This window comes from Passer domesticus, chromosome 4 (assembly GCF_036417665.1).
Source record: "Passer domesticus isolate bPasDom1 chromosome 4, bPasDom1.hap1, whole genome shotgun sequence".
Classification (NCBI taxonomy): Eukaryota; Metazoa; Chordata; class Aves; order Passeriformes; family Passeridae; genus Passer; species Passer domesticus.
The window spans coordinates 76,373,351-76,394,300 of record NC_087477.1 but is presented as its reverse complement, the minus strand read 5'-3'; the positions used below and the strand labels follow the sequence as shown (position 1 = coordinate 76,394,300).

The window sequence follows — 20,950 nt, the reverse complement described above, 5'->3', positions numbered from 1 at the left end:
AATGACAAGTCTTTTTTTTAATCAATGTGACCAAGACAATGTGCAGGGTCCTCGCTGCTGTGTGAGCACACACTGAGAAGCAGGTCCTGATGGAATCCATGGACAGAATTTTTAACAACAGAAGTGTTGCTGTCATGGTCTAACACAAGGCAAACAGGAAGTCTTTTGTCAAAATTCAGGAAGGAAATTGTCATCATGAGCTAAAACAAGAAATTAGCTCTTTCATGACATCTCAAAGCGAGAGCTGTCATCTGGGATATTCCTGCCTAACTTGAGGCAAGCAAAGGCAACAATATTTTGGAATCAAGTGCTGTGTAGATCAGCATTTTCAATTCAGTCTTTTGAATTTTTGAAAAACAAGTATGGATTGGCAAGTAACTAGAGAAATACCAAGAGTGTTTATTTTACCTAAACTCCTAGACATTTTAGTATTAATGGTTGGTATGAGCATTTCCAGCAACTGATCTTTGGGAATTACAATTCTCAGAACAATCCCATTCATTATTTCAGCCCACTTCACTTGAAGCTCCAATTTCTAAATGAAAATTGAAGGAGGGAAAACACACATTAAAAGAAAAAGTAAATAGAAGGATTCCAACAACTGATTTTCATTTGAGCGTCTTATATTGATTTTTCTCCATTATAATTATGCAATATAGAGTGCATCTTTTCGTAATTCATAGAGTCATAGAATCATTACAGTTGGAAAAGGCCTTTATGATCATTGACTCCAAACATTAACCCAGCACTGCCAAGTTCACTCCTAGATCATGTCCCCAAGTGCAACATCTACATCTTTTAAATACCTCCAGGTTTGGTGGCTTCACCTCTGCCCTTGAAGCCTGTCCCAATATTTGACAGCCCATTCCATGAACAAATTTTTCCTAAAATCCAATCTAAACCTCCCCTCGCACAATTTGGGGCCATTTCCTCTTGTTTTGTTACTTGTTCCTTGTGAGAGGAGGCTGACTCCCAGCTGACTACAACCTCCTCTTAGGGAGCTGTAGAGAACGATAAGGTCTCCCCTGAGCCTCTTTTCCTCCAGGCTAAACACTCCCAGCTCCCTCAGCTGCTCCTCATCTGACTTGTGCTCCAGACCTTTCATCAGCTCCATTGTCTGGATGGACTCCAGCCCCTCAGTGTCTTTCTTGGAGTGAGGAGCCCAGAAATGAACACAGGATTCAAGGTGAGGCCTCTCACAGGATTCAGGGTGAGGCACTCATAGGATTCAAGACAAGGCCTCTCACAGGATTCAGGGTGAGGCACTCATAGGATTCAAGACAAGGCCTCTCACAGGATTCAGGGTGAGGTCTCTCCAGCAGTGAGTGCAGAGGGTTGATCACTGCCCTGTCCTGCTGGCCACACCACTGCTGACCCAGGCCAGGTGCCATTGGCCTTCTTGGCCACCTGGGCACAGCTGGCTCCTGTTCAGCCACTCTCAACCAGCACCCCCAGGTCCTTTTCCACGGGGCCTTTGCAGCCACTGTGCCCCAGCCTGTGGCACTGCAGGGATTGCTGTGACCCAGGGGCAGGAGCCAGCCTTGGCCTTGTTGAACCTCAGAGCCTTGGGCCCACTGATCCAGCCTGTCCAGATCCCTCTGGTGTCATCTGTGAACTGAGTATGCACTCAATCCCCTTGTCCAGATCATCAATAAAGATATTAAACAGGGCTGGCCCCAACACTGAGCCTGGGGGACATCACTGGTGGTGGCCCCAGCTGAATGTATCTCCATTCCCCACCACGCTCTGGGCTCAGCCATCCAGCCAGTTTTCTGCCCTGTGAGCAGTGCACCTTTCCAAGCCATGAGCAGCCAGTTGTCTCCAGGAGAATAATGTGGGCAACAATGTCGAAGGCTTTACTAAAGTCTACCCAGAGAACATGAACAGTTGTGTTTTTTGCTCTCTCACTGAGTGGAGAGTTCCTCCCCCAGGTGTGCCCAGTGCTGCTGGCCAGCTCCCTGGTGACAGTGTGTCCCCGCTACAGCTCTGCCTGGGCAGCTGCCTCACTTGTGGTGGTGGGTGCAGTGCTTGCTGCCTGGTGGGTTCCATGGCTCCCTGTGGAGCTGGCAGGGCTCCAGTGCCTTTCCTGCACACCCTCCTGCATGAACTGCCCCACAGTCTACGCATTAAATGGGTAATGACTGGTCTGCTAGCCAGCAGAGAAGTGCCTTCAGAGAAAAGATAGTATTTGAAAGCAGAGGTTACACACAGAGCCCTCTCAAACAGATCTTTGTGCCAGAGGCTTTGTTTTGATACTAGAAACATTTCCACTACAGCAGCCTCTGATGGCAGTCATGTGTGGGATTAGGAACTGACTCCATTCAAATAACAGACAGCTGTTTGGAGTGAAAACTCGTCTCTGTCAATTTGCACTCAAAGAAGGCAGAGGCAAAGGAAAAAAAAAAGACCCTGGGCCTGGGAATCATTGTAGCTTAATCCCTCCTTTGGCAAGAGATAAAACTAGGGCTTTCCAATGCTCTATAATTTCTTGCACTGACCTGGAAAGAGATTTCTCTATTCACTGGGCTGTAAACCTCCTTTTTTATATTTACTACATGATGTACAAGAACTGAATCTCCAGCAGAGAAAACATGCCATGTTGGGCTAGGAGCCTGGGAAGGAACTTAGTCTCAGGTTAAATAACTTAGTCCAGCAGGGACACACAGTAGCTGCTAAAACCACTTATGGATTGTTCTTTTAACTTTCAGCGGAAGGTTTTCTCATTTTGTGAAGAATTGGCTGAGATTTCCAGAAGTGACTAATGATTTATGGTGGTCTGCTCTTTCAATGCCAAATTTCAAACCCTGGAGGAGGGCCTGATTTTTGAGATTGGGTGCACAGCTCTTGCAAAAAGTCAAATATCTTTTGTCATCTCAAGACCCTGGTATGCCTAGTCATTCATGCTCTCTGATTTAGAAAAAAATAAATGTGGTAGAAAAGCAGAGCAAAACCTTTGACCATGCTCTGCCAAGCACAACTGCAGACACAGCAAAGGGTTGAGGTGCACTGCTCCTGTACAGCACACATGTATTTTTGGTTAACCTGGTGCTTCCTGTCAGCACCATAAACAGGTTCTTGCAAAAGGTTTTTCTGTTGTTTTTAACGGGAAAAAATGGCTGTGCCAAGGGACATTTTCAAGTACAACATACCGAGAAGCAAAGCTGTTACCAGGATTCAGGCCTGTGTGCACCTGGAGTTGTTCATTTTCCCTAGTTCTCCTCCTCTGTTTTAAAAACTGAGAGAATAGTATTTAATCCATTAGAAAATTGATTTAATTAGGAAATGAATCATGTCCTCTGGGACTATTTGAAAAAGCTTTGAGGGAGGCCTTCTCAGAGATTAAAACGTCACCTTAACTGAAAACTTTTTCTCAACCATATGAAAAAGCAAAAAAAAGTTCTGACAGTGTCAAAATACGCTATTTTGACATATTGAAAATTTTCTTTGGCTTTTCTTTTGAATGTAACTTTGGATTTAAATTTACTCTGCCTGTGCCACACACTTTGTTATAAAGCTGACTGTGGCATCCCCACCACACAGCTGCTGGAGCAGTGCTGGAGCAGGTGGGTGTTGCCCTCCAAAGCCATGACCCACACCCAGATCATGTGGAAGCACTCAATACCTAAAAGAAAAACAAAAGGCATTTCCTTGAAACAAACCAACCTGGAATTGCCAAAGAAAAAAAAATTATTTAATTAATTCCCTGTTTCCCTCTCTATTTTAATGGGTTGGGCACGCTTCCTTTATGGAACATTTAAGAAAGGCCAGGTTTCACACCCATGGGAAATTTGGCCAATTTATGAAATGCTGAACTTCTCTATGAAACAGCCCTTCTCCCCCGGGGGGCTGCAGAGTTCCACACAGAGAGTGCAGCAGAAGGCAGGCCACAGCCAGGAGAAACATCCTCTGTCAACAAGATGCAAAGAGAGAGTGGGAAGGAAGGGATGGAGAAGAGATTTTGCATAACGCTTTGCCTGCATTGTTTGGATTGGAAGCCTCTCTGCCTGTGTCCCAGCAGACAGCCTTTGGATCCCTTGAAAGTTGTGCCCACTCCATTCTGTGCAGAGCTGAAGCCAGGGCTGTTTGCAATGGCCCGTGCCAGGGAGCTCAACAACCTACAGGAAGGAAGGTCTTGTTCTTAAAAAAAAAAAAAAAAGAAAAAAAAAAAAAGAAAAAAGCCAAAACTGCCCCCCTTGAGCTTGGGAGTGAGGGGACATGGATCCTATTCCAAGCTCTGTGCTCGTTCTGGGTGGCCTTGGACATGTCACATTGCTGACTGTTCAGCTCTGCCTGAAAAAGCAGGATGAAGGGCGGCAGGGGGGTACCGCTCCCTGCTCACAGTGCTGGGAAGAGTGCTGCACACCAGGAGCTGCTGGCACAACCCCTGATGGATGAAATGGGCTTTGTAGCTTTGCTTCAGCTGCCTGCCACTGCATCAACACCAGTATCATTGCATTGCCCTTGAATGGAGGTCCTGAGAAGATGGAATAACCTGTCAGGATGCGATTGGGAAGCTGCCACACAGGCAAGCTATTTCCTCTGGATGAATTTGGGAGCAGCTGTGTGCACCAAAGGCAGGAGCTTGGTGTGGCACAATAGCACAAGGATTGAGGATTTCTGTTTCCACATCTGAATTTTCCAGTACTTGTTGCAACAGGTTGCAATGCTGTATTATCAGGATTGCTCACACTGACAAAATTATTGGTGATCTGACTGCAGCAAAAGCCCAAGGCAAACTGATCTTGGTAGTAGCTGCTGGATGGAAGCTGGTATCACAAAAATGACAGAAGCTTCAGTTAAGGAATCTGGATTCTAACCATAATGCTGACATTTCTTTTATTGATGTTAACTCTCTAACCACGGCAACAAGAAATCCAGTCCCTCTCTAAGTGTCAGTCAAAGCAACTGCCCTTTCATGAAGTTCAAAAAACAGTGATCCGTTAGGATGAATCCTCTCAGGGATAGATTAACAACAACCAACTTAAATCCTGCTAATCTGGATTTATGCCCAAAATGTTGAATGTCCTTTTGAGGTGCACAACCCAGAAAGAAAATACAAAAACCTCACCTTCCTTTCTTTTAGCAAAAGATGAGAAGTTTTCTCTCAGTCATTCCTCTCCTATTAGAAACTTCTCTCCCACTTTTGCAGGCTTTGGCCAACTCAGTCTTCCAGCCACTTTGCAAATTCTCAGGTATTTCCCACACTTACCAAAGTAGGATCCACCTGTCAGATGAGGCTTGTCAGTACCGGTATGTTCTTCTTTTTGGTTCTGAACATTTCAAAACTTAGATGGGGAAATTTTGGTTCCTTTCCATCTGTACAAACAAGTCTCAAAAAATATGGGACCTCTCACTACTCCCCTGCCCTCATTGCTATCCATCTCCATCTCCATCTCCATACTTATTTCTCCATTCCTCCAGGAACTCACTACATTTCAGGGGTTATTGGAAAGATGTCAATCCTTTCACCTCTCTGAAGAGTCTTAGACCTCTTTCATAGATAACACAAAAAACTCACAAGAGCAGCTGAATTCCTTTCTGTTTTTTTAAATGCTGAAATTCCCTGGTTTTAGAGTCTTGATAAAGTTATTACAGTGCCAAAAGGGGAAACATGCCGTTTCCATGGCTGCAAGCAAACATTAAAGATAGATACATCCAGTGATGGGATGCTTCAAAGAATATGATAACACACTCATATTCTTTACTTGCATGAAGTATGTTGTGGATATATTTTCCTTGGAAAATGTCTCTTACTAAAGATGAATATTTATTTTGACAACAAGACTTGTAACACAAAGTTTCAATCTGAAATTAAAACAATAAAACAATCCATTTTCAATTAAACAATTTTTTGTGTATCATATTGGGAAACATTACTATTTGAAATTAAAGAATTATTTTTATTTGTGTGTTATTCTTCTCCTGTTCATTACAACTGAAGGAAACACTAAAACGTAGTGATTTTTTCCTTCCCAAATCTTTCTTCTTTTAGTCTGTGATTTTTGAAATTATCTTTCCATTGGTAAGTTATAAATAAGACTGTGAGATTTCCATTCTGCAAATTCTGTAATATCAAGGAAGCTTTGAGTATTGCCAACATGTTCACTTCCTATTTTGCCTTTTTGTAACTTCTGCCAATGTAAAGGAAATTTTAAGACAAACTATGAGCATTAATGTATCCACTACTGCAGATATGATGGGTGGAGGTGATGGTAGGTGATCTGACTCAGGTGTTTCTCTCTTCTGCACTTCTGACAGGTCCTTCACATTATTTTATTTGCCAAATGCTTGCACTGGACAATCTGTACTTTCAAGAAACTATCCCACCAACATTTAATTTTGAGAAGAAGCCTAGTCCAGCCAGAGGAGAAGTCAGGCCCACCCTCAGTATACATTGTCTATATAGATTTAATTGAGAGGACTCTATCTTCAAAGAATTATTTATTTACAGATAACTTTTCTAATCCATGTAGTGGAGATCAAAACCTCTCTGCAGAATCTTCAAAACCACAAGTCACAACAGAACTTGACTCTCCTCTTAGATTTTGGAACATCATCTTTGGAACATCATTTGGAATAACATGAAGGGGCAATAGTTTTGCAATTTTTTTATTCCCCATGAGACTTGCAGCCACAGTTCTCAGTACTGTAATGGGAGATGTGAAGATGTGTACAGAGCCTTGAGTTACATGGAATCATGAATTCCCCTGGAGGAGGAAGAGATGGCTCATATGGCTCTTAGTTCCCCACATTAGGCTGCTCTTAGTGTTAACCCCCCATTGCTCCTGCACACACAGTGCTTCCACATCTGGAAGTGAAAGCCCAGAACAAGGCAATTTTTCATGCAATGGAGCTGTCAGCATGTGCACAGCTCGATCAGCGTGGCCTCATGAGCTACAATAATCCATGGAGAATGGTGTCAATAAGTGAATAGCTGCTGCTATCTTGGCCTGCAGACCTGCACCATGTGTCTGCTGCCTCTGAAACCTTGTGCTCAAGCTCAGCCTTGAAGTGGTGGACTGGCAATGTTAGGTTTATGGTTGAACTCTGTGATCTTAAGGGTCTTATCCAACCCTAATGATTCTGTGATTCCAGGACTCAGTGGCTGCAGCCATTCTACATGGTCACCATGCTGCCTTTTGACTCTGGATTCAGCAATTAGGCAGTCTGTCCCTTCAGCTCATGCATCAGAACATCCCTGAATTATCTCAGTTAACTCTGGCATGCTCCTCTCCCCCTGCACCCAGGTCACACAAAGAGGACTTGGCCGTGTGAACTGCTACAGTCACTTTGACATCACACAGCACACTGGAAATGTTCTCTCTGCTTTCTTCAGCCCTTAACACAGGTAAGACTGAACCAGATCTTCTTCTAGCATAAAAAAGTGCTGCTCCTCTCTGGGGTTACCAGCTGGAATAGGACTGCTCTGAGGTGTTCACGCTGTGTGCTTCATACACTCCTATCATTCGAGTGGGGACTTTCCAGCAGCCTTTCATAAGAGTTTTGCTTTTGCACTACTGTTGGTTTCTGCAGGATTAAACAAGATAACTGGTGTAGCACTGGGGATGGTGTTTGTTGAACTGAATGCTGTTATCTCCATGCTTCAGTTTCCATATGCCCAAATCCAAGGGTAGTGATGCTTTCCAGCTCTGTGAACGCCTTTGAACTCTGCTGCCAAGAAGAGCTGATAATGTGGATAGCATGGTTACAATGAGGTTTGTTGCTCAAACAGATCCCTGGGGTAAGACAAATAAAACCAGATAAATCCCCTATAAATACACTTCTTACATTGGAGAAAAGCCATGTTCTGGCACCCCCAAGCAGACCACCTGATTGCCAAGCAGCTGAAACCTGCATCTTCTCCATGCCAGAGGCAGCTGTGGCTGCAAAGAAGTGCAGAAGTAGTTGCCAGCTGATGGGCTAGTGGGGCACCAACATCAGTGGTGTTGCCTCATGGACAGGGTATGCTGATATCCACAGGACTGTATTAAGAAGATCTGAAGGTGCATGGGAATGCTTTGTTCCTGCTCAGTGTCAGACACAAAAAGTAAACCCAAATTTGTCTTCAGTTCCCCATGACCACAGGATGCTCCATGAAGTTAAGCAAAGTGGATGTTAGGAATGACCAGGAGACAAAGTCCTCTGGAACATCTCCTGAAGCTCATCACCAGGACACCTCCCTGGCTTGTAGACCCTTGTTCACTGAGATACTGTGTCCTGCCAGGAGACATGCTGAAACACAAACAGGTAGAACAGGATAGATTCAGACCCAAAGTTTCAAATACCTAAAATTTTGTGAAATGAACCCCTGAGCAATGGATGGAAGACCCCGGTGACTTAGTTATTTCCCTCTTACACTCATGTCTAGACTTTGAAAGCTGCAGTAGGTGACTGATACAGTGAAATAGGATATATATTTATTTTTCTTTCATCATCTTTATTTTCCCTTTAACAAGCATATTTAGAATCAGTGGGAAGAGACAAACAGAAAAAAATTAAAACCAAAGTAAAATTTGGTTTAGTTCTTCCAATAACCTGATACAACTGTAAATTTGAGAAACCAAGAAAAATCTTAGCTTCATTTACCCACTTAGTTAATAATTATAGTTCCTAAATAATAAGTCATTCTGTAGCCTGAAGTTCTTGTTCTGAGTATATATTTATATTAGCAGTTAAGTATACTTTTCATGGGCAATTAAGACATTATTCGTTCCTAGCTATTCAGAGGCATCTCAGGAGGGAATGGGGAAAGACGCAATTGTAAAGCCACGAAGATAATAAGAGCCAAAGTCCCTTTCCTCATCTTGTGATATTGATTTTTATAACATAAACAGAGGCACTGAATGCTGAATCTTGGTAATATACCTATTTTAAATGCCAGTTGTTGAGTAAATAGACCTCTGTGGGGATATGTTTGTTTGAAAAGTCCTTTGGGATTAGGGAATATTAGCCCGGCTTTCAGCCTGAGACCTATTTTGTGAGGCGTCTTTGTTACTTTGTCAGCTTTCTAAAGCCTTTTATGATAGGTCTTGGCCCTGGTGATATTTATTCAAGTAAACCTAAGAATAAGAGTTAAGATGCAGCTGTTCCAACACTGTGGACATGTTTTGGTCTCCGTGTGTTTTAACTCGACCCTGAAGTGCAGGACACCTCAGAGTGACTAACAAAGTATTCACACTCAAGCCTTAGTTTAACTCTTAGCTATTTTCCACAGACAGTACCTGCTTCTAATTAATTCTGGCTCTGAATCATTTTTCCTCAGACACAAGAACTGGTTAGTTATTTACTTTCCAGCAGTTTGCTCATAAGGCCCAGGGTTTGAACAGGGCTGTTCCTGGCACTTTCTTGCAGCCCTGCATTCTGCCCTTCCTCCAAGGAGTACAAGGTTTTAATTTTTGTATTTTCCAGCCAAAGAAAATAAAATTAATCTCTGTCAAACAGGGCATCCTCCAGCTCCTTGACTCAGGTTTGCGACATGGGAAGAGCATTCCCAGGCTAGACTGATCTTCCCTTGCTTGCTATTACATCAGGCTAGTGAAGCTACTTTTATTATCAGTAGTTAATGAAAGGCATTTTTGGGGTTTTGCTGTGGTTCCCATTAAGTCTTGGGGTTTTCCAGCTAGCCTGAATCAAAATCATTTCATTCTGCATCATTTAATTCAGACCATATGATACCTGACGTAAAATTGGAAGGTGAGTGTGGGTGTGTGATTACTCAGAGTGGGTTGTCATCAGGAAGAATCTTTTAATCAGATTTAATATTTTATCAGGCCCTTGACTGCTGCATATGGAAGAATTTGACTTTTATTTGTAATTTGAATGTGCTAATGGTGTCTGATGAGGAAAAAGCAAAATACATTATTAAAATCTTCAGTAAACCAAACTGGATGACAGTAGCTCTTCTCCTCATAGTGTATCTACCCTTTTGTATACCACACATTAGATAAATATATAAATACAAAAAATACAAAATTTATTTTCATGAGAAAGGTCATTATCTAGACTTTACTACTATGCTGTGTCACACGGGAACTGAAAATCACAGGACCACAGATGACAGAGGAAAACTAGAAAATGAGGACTCCTATAACAATGTGTTGCAATCCCCTAAATTGTTCCTGTCCATCTCCAGATTTTATAAACAAAGAGAAAAATTAGTCTTAAAATTCCTGAGGTCCTAAACTCTCAGGAAGGGGACTGGGCCACAACATTATTGCACTGTGATCACGGTGACATCATATGTATAAAGACAAAATTAGGGAGGCATCACTGCAGAAACAAGCAAGCCAGCCATGACTCTCAATTTCTGGGACAGGGTGTGGGTTTGACCTGATGCTCTCAGACTGTCACAAGTAGTAGGCATTAAACAACACTGCATCTGCAATCAGAAAGTATAAGGAAATGTGAAAAATAAAGGTCTAGGCCTGAGCAGAAGGTAGTTAATTGGTGACACATGGTGGTAAAAAATCCTATAAAAGGGACGTAAATTTTAGTAGATTAAATCAAAATCAGGTATCTAACTTTAGATATCTACACCTATATGAGAGGGATCTTAAGCATCCAAATAACTGATTTTCCTACACCTCACCTCTGTAACAGGAGGCTTGGGATTTTTCTCCCTGTGTATGTCCTGGGGGTGTTTTCAGTACATGGGTACTTGGAAAGAGTTTTGAAGTTCCTGTGCAGAAGAAACTACCTTCCCCAAGTGTTATCATGAATACCCAGCCCCCCACACTGACTTTAGAGAGCGTGGTGTTCCATTTCCATGGCAAACCCACAGCTGCAGGTTGTTTGTTTCCACAGGCGGATTTGAAGTAGATGCCATCTTAATCACTGACTGTGAGAAATCACGGACCCCCATTCCAGAGGCAAGATCTTCCACAAACACAGGGCTTGCTCTGGGAAGGTATTTCTCCGAGCAGAACACAGAGGGATTGTAGGATCAGACAGAAACCCAGTGTTAGTGAAGTCAAAGAGAAAAATCTGGGCAGAATCCAGAACTTAACTCAGGTAAATAAAATAGTACATTTCTATGAAAAGATTCACAAATAAGCAAAGATTTTTAAAATAAACCCTTTCTGGAAGCTGCAGCATACAGTATTCTCTTCCGGGAATGATAGTATAAGATATAGCCATTACAGCTTTCATATTTACTCACAAAGTACAGAAAAAATAGAGTTGGAACACAAACTAGGATGGAATTGAAATAATGCTTACAGTCTATTCTGCTCTGAGTGCTTAGAAAGCATGTTTTAGGATTCCTAACCCAAGCCTCCTCTAAACTCAGGTAGCAATTTCCAGCTGGTTCCTTCAGCTCCCTTTGCAGACACAGCAAGAGGCAAAAGGTGCTCTGCCCTCTGAGGTCTTTGGGGAGCTCATCTCTTTCCACTGGCAGCACAGGGAGCTCAGACCTGACTTTCCACTGAATTTGAAGGCAGCAAAACTTTGGGAATTCCACCCAGACTGCACCGTCCCTGGCTCTGGGACCAAGGATCTGCTCCCTTGTTCAAGAAAAACATATGTAAGTAGTTGCTCAACATGACCACATACCTGAAACTCAGTGGAAAATAGGTGGATGAGGAAGTGTGTTGCTTAAAGCACAGGACATGAATATGCAGGGCAGGAGAGGGCAGAAAAACAGTCTTTTACATTCATTTAGGTTAAAGAATTAATTTGGACTTGACCACAGTCACTTTCTGTGACTATTCCACAGCTGAACTATGTGAGCATGGAAGTTTGTCAACAGCAAATGTTCAGCTATTTTGTGAAAGCAAATGTGGAAGTTTAAAATGTGGGCTGTGTTTAAAACTCAAGGTTGTTCACCAACCAGAACTGCTTGTTGTTTCATCTATGTACAGGACTGAGTACACTGGCAGTGCTGCCAGAATGAAGGAACAATAATTCTTTCATGAGATCACCAAGTAAATATAAGTATCATGTTCATGAACTATTCATACAGCAAAAAATAACAATAATCCAGGCAAAGATAATCTCTAATATAATTACAGCACTGCACCTCCCAACCACTGTGTGCTAACACCAGTCATGTTGACCATTTATGTGCAGAACATTTTACTGGTGTCTCCATAAAAGAAAGAATCTTCTCCTTGTGGGCCTGCAGGGAGAACTAATTAACAAAAATAAATCTAACCCTTAGAACCTAAGTATGTCTGCCAGTAAATTATTAAATTCAACCACCTCATCATTTTGTGCTACAGATGACCTCCTGAAAGCAGCTCTCAATGGACCTCAACAGACAATTCTGACAATCCCCTTTATCCAAAGGCTCACGATGCTGCCATCCTCAGCATCCCTCTGTCACCCAGGCATGGGGCTCTCACCCTGTATCTGACAGGATTTTTTCCAGAGACAGTTAGTAACTCTGGCCCATCCCTCCACTCCAAGTATGGGAAGATAACACTTCAACGGCAGTAAGGTATTCTTGGGGATGTGGCTGCTGCCAGTCATTTTCTGGATTCTGAGAAGGATCATTGTCAAGAAAGGTTTCCAAATACATCCTGTAAAACTTAAGTTACTCTCACACTACTCAGCTGTCTGCCTGTGCTTATTAGATCGTTGTGGTTTCTTTACCACTTTCCTAGGATTGAGGCTTTTTCTTTGGTTTTTATGTTTGTTTGGTTGGTTTTTTGTTGTTCTTGGTTTTGTTTTTGTTTTGTGGGGTTTTTTTGTTCCCAACAGAGTTCATAAAATACCAGTTTCTGAGATGAGGCCGAGGGACTCTGTCATCCCAGAGTAACTTCACCAAACTCAAGTCAGAGACAACATCAGGCATAATTCAGTTTGGCAGACTCTTTGAAATACAGAAACAAAAGTTATTTTCACAAACATTAAATAGCATTTTTCCCTTTACTCCCCTTCTTTTCCCCAATTTTCCTTTTTTTTCTTTTTTTTTCTTTTTTTTTTTTTTTTTTTTTTTTTTGCCAAACCACTATAAAGATTTCACTGAATTAAATTTCAAATACAGGAAAACATAATTCCCAAAACTGGACTTAGAAGTGAAACATACAGAAGTCCCAGACTGATGTCCAAGGCTCCACACATGGCAGGAAGGAAGCTTTGGGTATAATGACGCCAAGGAAAATATTACATAATTAGATAATGATTTTGCTCTCATATCCATGGAGAAATTGTATTGCATACCTTTACAGAAGAAAATGCATCAACAAAATATATAACGTAGACCTGCTTCTCAATTAAAAGATCCTTATGGTTTTATAAAATCCTCTCTGTTTTCAGTCACCTGTCACAGCACTACCTTGTCCCACAGAGATGTTGTAGGAAACAAAGTTTTGTGTACCAAGGACAGATATGCAGAGTACTCACACCCTGCTGTAAACTTCCTCAAAAGGGAGAATCTCCTGCCATGTGTATTTTTATTGTAAAAAGTAAGTTAGTTCTCTTCTAAATGGTACAAATATACCTGTAAAGCACTGATACCCTGAATCCAGCCAAATCTCAGCACCCATAAACTTTTATGTCCTTGCAAATGCTTTCCTAGCTGGAGAAGACTAAGGGTGCCCATTTGATCACTTACTGCAGGAATTCATTGAGCTGTGCTGTTCTTTTTGCTTGCAACTGTGTGAACACAGTGCCAGAAGCATTTTGCTCCTGCACCTTACTTCAGGAGCCTTCTGCACACATTTCCTCTTGCACTGTACCCAGTCTTTATTGAACCTTCCCTGGCTGGAGCTGAACCCATTTAGCTTGATCGGGTCAGCCCAATAAATTACAGGGCTGTTTCTGACAGCTCGGAAGAACGCATGTGGGAAATGTTCCTTTTGGAAGCCATCAGTAGGAAGTATCCCAGACACACAGATGGAGAGCATGTGTCCACAGAAATTAAACGGGGCTGGGGTAATGCACCCAGAATAAAACACTCAGCCTTTTAGTAGTGGAAGGCCATTAAAAGAGCTTGGTGATGACACTCGTGCAACCCAATATCTCCATTGATGATATACACTTATTTCAACCACCTAATGAAATTGGCTGGGTTTATTACTTTATTGCTTTCCTGAATTCAAAAGCATATGAAGGAAAAATTAAATGACCATTTTCTCCATGGCTGAGACTCTGTTTTCAATTGGTATCTTGTTTCATTAATTTTCTTCATGTTTAAATGCTGTTCTACCTCCCCATACTGGCAACGTTTGAATAAATATACAACCCACCAAAACTTAGAATAAGGGTTTCTGCTTTCCAGTCTAATCTTATTGATCCCAGTGAAAAGCCATCTTATGGAAAGATTCAGGAAATCTCTTAAGAATGGTCATATATTCGTCCTTACTCAAAAGTCTTTATAGAATGTCTTAGCTCCACTTCACTGGGAATTAAGCACATGTTAAAATTCTTCCCTTTAGGAGGGTTCCCTTGGTCTACCACCTGCTTGCAGATGATTGGTGTCTCCATCCCTCAGCCACGTAGAACCAAGTTTTGCTATGGCAGATGCCAAACCACTAATTCAGCAGTGGTGGAGGGCTCAGTGACAGGAGCCTGGGCACCAATTTTTTTAAATTCAAACTCCGTGAATGTCAGGGGACTACTCCAAAATCACATATTGGCTAAAAGCAAAAAAACCCAAATATCTTGAAATATTGAATAGATCCCTTCCAACCCCTATTCTGTGATTCTGTGAACATCAAGGAGGCAGTAGGGGATGGGGAAAGTGATGTTTTTCTTGTTTGTCATCTTTGGTGTTCATAAATGTGGAGTGCTCTGGAAAATAAGCACACTTAGGCATTGCCACAGCCATATATCTCTGCTCTATCATTATAATAAGACAAATTCTCACCATGTTCCAATTGCGCAGTAGAGAGAAAGTGAGGATTTGTGTGGATCATCTACTGCTGCGCATCCTTGCTTTGCTGAGGAGCTAGAAGTGTTTAAACCAAGGAGAAGATAAATGATTCAAAATTCATGTTTTCCTGAGCTGACACACCTTGCCCTTACTCACCTTGCTCTCTTACACCTTCATTTTCAGAGCTACCTCCCCCTCTTCATTTCCTGTTGTACCTGCAGTACCTCAGATTGGTGTTTTGGGCCATTCTTTCACTCAAAGGTGCAAATCTGAAATGGATCATTCCTGGACAAAACATTCATGTACCCAGATACAAGGGAGATGCAGAATTTTTCCAGCCAAGCAAGGCTTGATTATCTTTCCCCACCTACACACCTCAGCGGAACAGTAAATCCATCATTAGAATAGTTTCATATATTTCAGCAATAAAGTACTTAATGCACTGCTGCAGAAATGAGAATCTTATAGTGTAAAAATCAGTTTGTCACAGAAGGAGCTGGCAGACTGCCCTGCCCATTGGAACAACAAATTGACACCAGTTATACCCTCAAACTAATGAATCAGCCAAGGGATCCCAGAGGCCTGAGTGTAAGCTGAAGCTGTGAAATGGCATGTGGAAAGGTTACCAATTAATTTATATAGCAAAAATAGTGAAAACAATCAACTTCTTTTAGCCCTTAGCAATATTTTGAAAAAAATGTGATTCTTGTCCACCTACAAACTTTATGGAGACTTTTTCAGAAGCTGAAGGCAAACATTAATGGAATTTGAAGGGCCACAGGGCTCCTGCTCTGCAGACAAGAAGCACTTATTTTTATAAAATACACTGAATTAAATCCATATAGGAGAAATGTCAAGTTTCTATTCTTGAGTGCCTGTCTCTGGAATCTCCAAAATAGGACTCTACAGGTGACAGAGCTGGGCAAGTCTATAACACAGAGAAAAGACAAGGAATTGGCAAAATAAGCAGAATGAACAGTGACCTCAAATCTGGACCAATTCTATTGATTATTCACATGGATAGGAATTAAATCGTCCTTCCCAATGTCTGTGGTAATTCAGTTTGGAAAAATAATGGACAGTGTCTTAGGCAAAGAGCCAAATGTCCCAAGACTGTTCCTTGTGAGCCCTTAGTCTTCAGTTTTCTCACTTCACATCTCTGGCTTCTTCTGCTTCATGGTCTCCATGGGCAGAGCCTCACTTGGTCCTTTGGATGTGAGAATCTGGCACCATCAAGGCTCTTGATGAGATCAAAAGAAGGGAAGTTTAATTAACACAGGCAAGCCTGCAATTTCATGCCCAGTCCTTCCTATGGGATGTGACCTGTGCCTTCCATTCACTCCTTCCCAGTGGAAAGGAGACACTGAAGATCTCAAAGAGGAATGTCTTCTGCATATGATGGATTTGAAATTCTGTTTAAGGTTCAGATATGAAATTCTCTCCCTGGGCACCAGCTGAGCTATGGTAATGTGTCTTGTGTTCTTTCTGAGGCTGCTGCAGATAGCTTAAATACCATCCTCAAGGGCTCTTGCTGAGGTTTAAGATGATGTGTTTTATTTGCCCTCCACTGAAGGTTAACAGGGTACTCAGGGCTGTCCTCTGTGCCTCAGATGATTTGCTGTCACTTTGGGGGATGCAGCTGCCCCACTGATTGTTACTACTGGACATGACCACTTGATCTCACCTGTCTTAGTCAAGATCCACTGGATCTTGACTTCAGGGACAAACACCAGCTCCTGGAAATGAAGGAAGTAATTCAAAGCTGAGCAACTACTTCCAGCCCTCTACGAGCCCAGTTTGGGGAGGTTCAAGCTCAGCATTCAAACTTTCCAGGAGCTGCAAGGGAACCTACAGAAAGAGCTGACAAAGATAGACCTGGCAGATAAAACTTACAGCTCCAATAACCATGGGCTCTCCATCTGGATCCTAGGAGTTACCCACCTTATAATTTCTGTCTCCCTAGATCCTTCCCTATACATCTTTTCTCTACAGGTGCCTGATACTTTTTCTTTCAGAAATGGCCTGTGATATTCAGTAAAGTGTTGCCCATTTTTGTTTGGCTTTGAACAGATGCTTCGATTTCAGATGTGGGGGACAGGGCTTGTGTACACAAACACTTGTTTAGTTTTTCCAGCTGTACTATAAGATCTAACAGAATTGAACACCTCATTCTGTTAATCTCACCCTGTTGTCCTAGGGATAGTCACACAGACAGAGCTGTTGTATGAGGACAAAATGTGCACCTGTAACAAGCAACGCTCTCTCTCTCTAGGTCTTGGAGATTCTGTCTCAGTGACTTGTTACCAAGCTTGTGCAGCAATCAAAAATTAATCCTTTAATGTCTGTATACAATTTTCAAGGTAAAGTGGTTAGAGAGCCTTTGACTGTTGAACCACAGGTGGGGGAACACCTTCAAGAATCCAGTTACTCTTTGTCTGGTTGTCCAGTATCTGTTAATACCCCACAGATTTGACTGTCCCATCTTTAAAGCTCTTTGGTGACATAATATATGCAGCCTGCTCAAACAACCCAGATAAGTCCACCTTTGTCTTTTTCCTTAGAAAGACTATTTTTACCTGAAAAGATGTGTGGACTTCTTTACTGACCTCATTTAAACCAATAGCTTGTCGTAGTCACTGCTAGAGTTCTCAACAAATGTGTCAATGTCTGAAATGTCTCTACACAGCATTCATTTAATGAACACCTTTGTGCTTCTTTGTACATTAAGGAGTCTTTTTCTTGCACTTTTTTACTGGGAGAAAGAAGTGTTACCCATGTGGGAGCTGAACCTGTGATCACAGGTTGGAAGATCAGTATCTTGTGCATGAGGCTGCTCATACACAATGTATGACTTGGATTAGAAAAATCTGTCAAAATTCTCTCTCTGCCAAACTCTCTTCCATGAAAGCTACACTCTTGGACAAATTTTTATGTTTAGTAATTGAGGAAAAATTATGTCATCATTGGAAGGAATCATTTTGGTACATCTTAGCAGAGGGAACAGGACAGCACAATACACTGGATGGATGGATTGAATGCTGACAACATGAATTGGACACCCATAGGGATATCCTTCTTTTTAAAGCTGCATAAGTGAGAAAAGGTGATCTGCACATTTCTGCAATCAGGGAATGTTTTCTGTTTCCCAATTCTGGCGCCAACGCTGCATTTAAATTCCAACCATATTGTTACAGTCCATTAATTTTTGTAGACTAAAGCTGTTGCAGTGCCACACAGGGAAAATATGTAGCACAGATGTGTTTGCTGTTATGAATTTTTCCCTTATTTTTTTATGTTTTTAGAAATAGCTGTAAAATAAAATAATAAAAGCACTCCAAACAATTCATACATGGACCAAAATTAAATCCACATCACTCTTTGGCTGGTTGCAGAGCTGTAGTGCTGAAGTTGGGAACACTCCTGCCACCTATTTGCAGTGTAATTAGAGTTCATTTGAAGTCTGATGGAATTTCATTCCTATTCTGAAGGATGTCTGTTGCAATAAACTTGTTTCTTGGACCAAAGAAAAGCTATTCAAAAAAATAATAGCAAAGGGCAGCTATGTTGCAAGCATCTGAGAGAGGTCTAGCTTGCTCAGCTTTTTATGGATGGAATGCAACTGCCATTAAAAGCAGCTCTAGAGCATTTGCCCAGAGGAACTTGTCTTATAACATGTTTAGTTTGTTGCAGTTATTCTTTCTCCCTGTGTCACTAATTTTGAACAGCAGGATAAAGGCACTTGGAGGACACCACCACAGCAGGCACAGAGATACTTGTTGTCAGAATAATTCCCTGCATTAGGATGGTGAGGTAAAAAGGCACAAGGCCAAACCTGGCTTGCATTAATGCCCCTGTTAGCACATGACTTATAGAAAAATACCAATAGTGCTTGAATGTGGTCTCTCCAGTGGTCCTCCTGTGCCCTGTGTACCAGCAAACCCAAAAGAGTTTGCAGAAATGACACTGCAAATTAGGCATTCCCTGCAATGCTTTTTCTATTTGAGTTTGTTGCATGAAATAGGAAAGATGTGAATTCCTTTAATTTCCCTCCAGATCTGGGGTGTCACTGCTGTTTTATGTGACTACAGTATGTATATCAGGTTTTGCCTTTTTTTAACGAGAGAAAGATTATGACTTAATGAAAAACCCATTGTAATTTTCTATTAATCCCTTCATCCAAAAAGGGTATTTTTATACCCCCAAAAGCTAAATTAAACATTCCTCACAAACTTACATGATATCTTCTTAATACACTATACAGACACCTATCTGCATGTTTACAGCAAGCACATACCTACATGTACATAATTTGCAATTAGTATTGAATCAGCACAGGAAACAGAAAATTAGTAGATTTTAATGCCAGCACTAGTATCTTGACAGCTATACAAGTTTAATATTGTATTACATCTCACCACAGACAGCAGGAGTAACTTTATTGCACCAAAAGAAACTGATGCACACTTTGCAGGTTCCATGGTGTTTATAACATCCTTTCCATACAGTTTAATGCCTTTTTTTTTTTTTTTTTGGTAAGGCTTTATTCAACTCAGCTTGGCAAGTGCAGTCGTCATGGTCCTGTTGACTTAATAGAGTGATGACAATTTGCATCTGCAGAGGAGGAATCCCAGGAGAAAGAGAAACTTCCTTCAGAGAAAAGTGGCCAGAGTTTATCAGGAAAACCTGCACAAGCAAGTGTAGGCCCTAACAAAATGCACATATTGCATTGATTTTCTGCTTCACTGAGAGAAGGGAGTGACTACACTAAATACAATTTCTTCCACAGTATCTGGAACATGCTTAGCTGTGTCATCAGAAGTAATTTTTAACAAAATGAAGACTTTACCATAGCTATTAAAAATGTAGCAATAAAGCAAAAAGTCTTATGAGGTGGTGACATAAGTGGTCATGATTCATTTTTATGAGAAAACAATATAGTGGAGACTGAGCCAGACTCTTCCTAGAGGTGCACAGTGGGCAAGAGGCCATGGAGACAACTCACAAGAGTAGAACTTCCAGTTAGGTACTAGAAAAAAATCTCCCAGGAAGGGTAGTCAGATATTTGAGCAATTTGCCCAGTGAGGTTTTGCAACATCTGTCCCTGAGGATATTAAAAACTCAGCTGGAATAAGTCCTGAGTAACCTGATCTAAATTGGCTCTTTTTTGAGTAAGTGGTCAGACTATGTGATTTTCAAAAGTCTCTTCCAAACATTCATTGTTCTTCTTCCACGACTCTGTGATGAGATTTAGTTAATTCACAAAATTAAAATAGTTTTGCTGTATTCCCAGTTCTTAAGCAGGTTTCTCTGACAGAGACAGGAAAGCCACAGAAATTCTCAGTTTTAGTTTTCCTACGTGAAAAATGGAAACTAAAGTATTTGTCTAACCACAGTGGCATTTGTGTCGTGTAGACCATCACTGTCTGCCAAGTGCTTCAGGTACTGAGAGGACTGATATCATACACACATTTAAACACCTTATGAATAGCCATTAAATAGTAAGAGCAACACTTGAACTTGTTTTTAGAAATCATATATATCCTGTCCATTGGCAACTGGGTTAGAGTTCCTGATGATGACCTTTCAGGTGTTGCCTGGAGAGCTGGGACAAGCTCTGCGTTGCCTATGACTCATATGTGAAGTTTGTGTTCTCCAAAATAGGTGATTTTCATGCCTTCACCTGCCCCATTACATCAAGCCTGCTTGAAACCTGGTCTGAAAGTTTTCAGGTGTCAAACGAAGGTGAAACAGATCCTTAGACAAATAAAGGAATTCCCATTATTTGGAGTACATAGTATCTAAGTAGGCTTATTTTATTTCTGGTCGTTGACTGAAGAGATACCTTAAAATTTGATGATGAGTAGGTGACCAGCAATGAATCCCAAGCAGGCAGCAGAGGAGAGTGAAGAAAGACTGAGTTAGACAGAAGTACCCTGTCTCACTTCTACAGGGCAGGTATTTGCAAAGGCTGAAGTTCGCCTCACTCCAGAAGAGGCGTGGAGAGCACTTGAGAACCACTTAGATCCTTAAAATAGGACTTAAGTGGGACTTAAGGGCTGTTCCAGCCATCTGTGTGGATGAGAATACCACCTACAAAGAGCAGCATGGCCCAGACAAAGACCTGTTCATGGGAGA

The 20,950-nt window shown here is 41.6% G+C and overlaps 1 long non-coding RNA gene across 1 annotated transcript; it reads left to right on the top strand.

Annotated features, from left to right (window-relative positions):
• Positions 1 to 772: 772 nt before the first annotated feature.
• On the top strand, positions 773 to 20,318 carry LOC135299619 (uncharacterized). The gene is made up of 3 exons (XR_010361586.1): positions 773 to 1,186; positions 7,248 to 11,010; positions 19,353 to 20,318. It is a non-coding gene; the product is annotated as an uncharacterized LOC135299619 (long non-coding RNA).
• The last annotated feature ends 632 nt before the right edge of the window (positions 20,319 to 20,950 follow it).